The sequence below is a fragment of the Fragaria vesca genome, linkage group LG2 (genome assembly GCF_000184155.1).
Source record: "Fragaria vesca subsp. vesca linkage group LG2, FraVesHawaii_1.0, whole genome shotgun sequence".
In the NCBI taxonomy this organism is placed as follows: Eukaryota; Viridiplantae; Streptophyta; class Magnoliopsida; order Rosales; family Rosaceae; genus Fragaria; species Fragaria vesca.
The window spans coordinates 23,575,295-23,580,816 of NC_020492.1; the positions used below are offsets into that span (position 1 = coordinate 23,575,295).

The 5,522-nt window shown below is 38.0% G+C and overlaps 1 non-coding gene across 2 annotated transcripts; it reads right to left on the reverse strand.

Annotated features, from left to right (window-relative positions):
- Positions 1-1,484: 1,484 nt before the first annotated feature.
- Positions 1,485-3,323, reverse strand: LOC101295194. Of its 2 annotated transcripts, none has more exons than XR_184036.1 (2): positions 2,579-3,323; positions 1,485-1,660 (listed from the first exon to the last, which is right to left on the reverse strand). It is a non-coding gene; the product is annotated as an uncharacterized LOC101295194 (transcript). The 2 variants fall into 2 exon arrangements; XR_184037.1 differs by having other exon boundaries at positions 1,571-1,618.
- Between the last annotated feature and the right edge of the window lie 2,199 nt (positions 3,324-5,522).

The window sequence follows — 5,522 nt, forward strand, 5'->3', positions numbered from 1 at the left end:
GTCTCCTCCTCCTCCTTAACAGCGATGCTCCTAAACTCGACTGCTCACTTTCGCTACCGTCATCGAAGCGGTAGCAGCAGCACAGCTCCGTCGCCTCCTCGAGCCAAAGTAGCAACAACAGCAGTCTCAACCGTCGTCGTCGAGTCCATTCCTCCCGCCGGCGTTAAAATGGAAATCCGGTGCGGCAACGCAGAGCCCTGATGTCCGTTGCCGATCTCCGCCTCTTCAAGATAAAACAGCAGCAGCAATATTTGTTGTTGTTAGACTCGACTGCTCACTTTTGATGTTGTCATCGAAGCAGTAACAATAGCACAGTCTCCTCCTCCTCGAGCCAAAGTAGAAACAGCAGCAGTCTCAGCCGCCGTCGCCGTCGAGTCCATTCCTCTCGCCAACGTTAAATTGGAAATCCGGTGCGGCAACACACTGACGATCTCCGCCTCTTCAGTAAAACAATAACTCAACCGCTCACTTTTTCTGTTGTTATGGAAGCGGTAACAGCAGCAGCCAAGTAGAAACAACAGCAGTCTCAGCCGCTGGGGTGAGTAATAGAAGTCAATAAAAAATTACTAGGGGTCAGTAATTTTTCTTTTGGTTTTGTTTTAGTTGGGAATTGCCTTCTTCTTCTATCTTATGTGTTTTTCTATGCTTTGACAGATTATTGGGGGTCAGTATTGGGGTCAATAGAAAATTACTAAGAGTCAGTAATTGATTATTAAGGAGCAGTAACTGAGTTACTGGGGGTTAGTAACTGGTTACTGGGTGTCAGTAACTGGTTATTGGGGGTCAGTAACTGATTATTAAGGGTCATTAACTGGTTATTAGGGGTTAGTAACTGGTTACTGGGGAAATTCTGGTGACCGGAGTCCCGCAGTCGGGGAAATTCTGGTGACCGGAGTCCAGAGATCGGGGAAATTCCCTTGACCGGAGTCCCGCTACCGGTGACCGGAGTCCGAGGTTCCGGCCAAGTCTTTTCATGTTGAAGAGGTGAGGGTAAAATAGTCTTAAAATAATATAGTTTGTTAAGACTTCAGTAAAGATTTAGCCATTTAGGCACAAAAAAAGTTTACTTTTATTCAAATGGGCTCATAAAAAAGATTATCATTAGAATGGGTAATGAAATGTTACAATTAATACTAAATGGGCATTTTCCCTTTTAATAAAGGGCTGATACAGCTTGCCACAACCCTCAATTAATGAAATTGTGTGTATTTTAGTTAGCTTGTTATGTCAGAATAAGATTCGCCGAATGAAAGCCATTTAATAACCCATGATATAACTATAGTAAACAAAATATTGGAATAATCAAATATTGTATTCGTACACAGGTTAAATTACAATCAATAATTAAGATTTCATAAACAACATCTTTTACAAATGGCAAATCTTTTTTTCACTCGTTCAAATTTATTTAAATATTACAATAACTATAAATCTATATATTTCACACGGGAACGGTGCTAGGGGTCTTACGACATCCACAATAGCTCCAGACTAGAAGCACCACTACAGATGTCGCAACCAGCAACCCAAGTCCGTCCACATCACCATCTTCCGAAACTGCCGAGGGATACCCTGGTAATGTCACACCCCGGATCCGGTGTCGGTGGTTTCTAAGCACCTGACGCCGAACCCGAGACGTGAGCGGAAAAAGTAAAAGAAACTAAAACAATTTCAAATACTTTTCCATAAATTGTAAAAATAAAAGAAAATAAAACGTTTACAATAACAAAAACAATTACAAAGACAAAATGATGAACCATTGCGATCTATCTCACTTCTAATCTTCCAAAATCCTTATTGGCTCTCTTGTACACGTCAGCTAAACTAGACTTCTCGAAAGACGTGACGTACCTGAACAAAAATCTATAGGGGTGAGCTTTCGCTCAGTACGGCCTAACCTTTTTAGGTTATACTTAACTACGTCGAATAATCACGTTACCACATATTGAACAATACTTTAAATAAATAACGACAAATCGATACATAAATGCCAATGCACTCCCTCCACTCTATTACTGGCTAATTAGTCCATACACCTAAGACATGTATCTACACGTCCCATACCATGTAGATGTCTTTGAATATACAACCTAACAAATCAGTAATATATAAACTCAAGTACCTCTTTTGTTAGTCTTTTGTTAACCTCATGGTCCCCAGTCCCAAAACCTGAAAGATCATTTTATCGACTCATACGTCGAAAGGGCATACTTTCCCTACTCATTTGCGCATGTGGGCTGATCATAGCTACTGGAAGTCCCCATGAGGAAACTCAACTACACAAAATGTATATGTTCTAATAATCTCATTCTCCTCTCCAAAATCTCCATTCTCACGATTTCTCACGTTTCCTCACAATGCATTATGTATGCAATTAAATATTGATACGCGTAATATAACAATATCGAATACATGCTTTTATCGAAAAGCGATAACATCGATCACGAAAGTCAACGATATCAATAATATCGAAAACAATAACAATCAAGAATTAATCAATCAATGTCACACAAATCACTCATTTCAATTATAATCTAATTATCAATTTAAGAAAGGTTCCCTGAGAAAGAGACCTTACCTGGAATCCAAAGCGTTAGTTTTGACGTCAGCTAAAATTAGTAACTCAACGACTTGCTTTCTGAAATCCTTATCCTTCTGCTTCTGGAATCCTGCTACTTGCATTTGATCCTCATATCGCCTTGTTCCAAGGAAGTCGGCAAACACTTTAATTAGAAACAATCAAGTCCTTGAAATTTACTAAGGACACCCAAATCATATTTTCACACAATTGCATTCTTCGATTCTAGCCTTCAAAGTCTTGAACTGATTTCAAGTACTAATCCACATTTACCATACTTCTATGTCTTGAAATCCAATAGCCATATACTCCAATTGTTCCTTTCCTTATTATCAACTCAAATCACAACCATATGACAACATACAATCCTGTTATCATTAACAATTGTCAACAGAAACATACCACTATCAACACCATCCTCTCCTTAATTAACTTCAATCAATGACTTCTCATCACTAACTTCCACAAGTTCACAACATGAACTTAACGTTTCTAGATCATTTAAAATACCCAGCTTGAATGAAATATGTGCTGCCCATTTACTCCCTGAGCAACCAGATTAACCAACAATCACTCAACTCCTTCATTTCTTGAAACCGAGCATGACCAATTACTCCTTGCTTCTGTCAATCTCAATACAGCAAATCTGCAAATCAAACACAAGAGCACCAACACAATAACAACCTATCCTGTTATCGTCAACAACGGCCTGCATCTATCATTATCATCTCAAAACTTGCATTTAAACACATCCAATAATAAAATCATGTTCAGAAGCTTCTATAAACATCAAAAGAGCTACTCCAGAACCCAAAATCACCACCACCGCCGTGAACAACAGCACACACGGCGGTCCTCCACTGCCAAAACCTCGATCACTTCCTCCAAACCTCAACCAATCTCGAATTCAAGGATATAAACAGGTAGAGCTCGACGAGAAGATCAAGTTTCATACCTCGCTTGCCTTCGCCGGTGGCCGGAAAACATCGAACCCTTGCCGGAAAATCCCAAAACTTCTTCTCTTCGATTCTCCCTCACCTGACCTCATCTCGACAAGATGAAGTTACAGGGACGTCGAGGATGAGGAGACGAAGCTATCCACACCGGTGAGAGACCACTACTTGGCCGGAATCGGAAACTCGCCGGTGATCCCAGAAAAGTTTCCCTTCTTCGAATCTCTCTCTCCTCAGCTTCCCATGGAAATCCAATAGCACAGAGACATCGGGGAGGACGAGACGAAGCTTTTGACACCGGTCTTGCACCGGCAGACGGCCGGAAGACGGAGGAGCGATCGAGCTCCGTCGCAGCAGAGCAGTCGAGACCAAGGTCGGTCTGGGCTTGAGCTGATCCACTTCGACATCTAATCAAACGGCCCAGATTTCACCGACTTTAATTTTCTATTTTTAATTAATTTTTTTTTGGATAATACCAACTTCCAAAAATCATTAAAAATAGATCCGATGTCCAAACGATGCTCCGCGAAAAATCCTACGAACTCGTAACGACGTCTAGGTTAATCCTATGGGCTCGAAAGACAAAATTCGACAAACCAAAAATTTGAAATAATTTTCGAAATCCACAAAGAATTTGAAATAATAATAGAAATCGAAATAAAAATAACTCGAAAATAATTTTTCTTCCAAAAATAGAAATCTAAAATTTCAGGATTTTACAGGTAAACAGTCCACCCATAACCCGGAAGCATGGTGCCCATGTAGGGAGGCACCGCAACCCAGAACCCATGTCATACAAATACCCTAACCAGTAACCACAAGAAAGTACAAAAAAGGATAGCCATCCAGGCTAGGTAAGTAGGGACACATCAGTGTCTCTCCTACTCCTCGGCATACGCAGCTATCCAGGCTCTGTGCTGGATTAAACCAACTATAAGTTGGTTTTGACTGTAGGACCATAATGGTCGATATCTCTGCGCCAAGTATAGAGAATATATCACCTGGGCCCATGGTAGGGGGGACTTTGTCGACGCGCCGCTCAGAGGCGCGATGAATAGAAAACCTTCAATTAAATTTTGTTTCATTATGGGTGGTGCTATTAACACACCATTTTTTGTTATTAACACACTACCCTATATGGTGAAAATCAATCATAAATCATATTTAAGTGGTAAATTTGTAAATAAAATGAAAATGTGTAAATAGGAAAATAGATGGGGTGTGTTAATAGCAAAAATGGGTGTGTTAATAACAATACCCTTAATTATTTATAAAATTACATTAAAAAATAAAATAAGATGCAACAACATTTTTCACAATCTTAGTTTTAAAGATTTTTTTTATTTTTTATTTCAAGTAGATTTCATTAGGAAACGAAAATTACAATAGGTTTTTCGGTTAGTGTTTACTATAACATTTCACAATCAATAGTTTTTAAGATTAGTTTTCTAATATTTTACATATTTCTATAAGAAAGAATGAAAAAATAACTAAAAAGTGAATTGTGTTTCAGTATATTATTATATTTTTTAAAATTTAAAATGAAGATTTAGTATCATACATAATTGTTCATTCTATTGTTGTATTATTGTGACAATAATTTTTATTACATTATATGTTTAGAAAAAGGGAGAAAAAAAATATTTATGTCAAAACAACGATATAAATTTAATTCTAATATTAATGAAATAACAAAAAATGTCTAATTTTTAAACATTAAGCAGCCTGACCCATAGCCCGAGCCAATTTCATGCTCGTATCGGGCTAATAAACAGGCCGCGTGCTTGTGCCATCACATTGGAAGGTTAGATACTCTAACATTTTTCACAATCTTATGACCTGTTCTGTAACGTTTTTTTAAAAATAATTTTTAAAAATAAAAATGTGAAAATGAGATTGGAATTTTTGTTATAGAAATGTATTCGGTAGCTAGCTTATTGTGAAAAATATTTTTCATATTTTCTAATCTAGAAAAATGAAAAAGTGAAAAC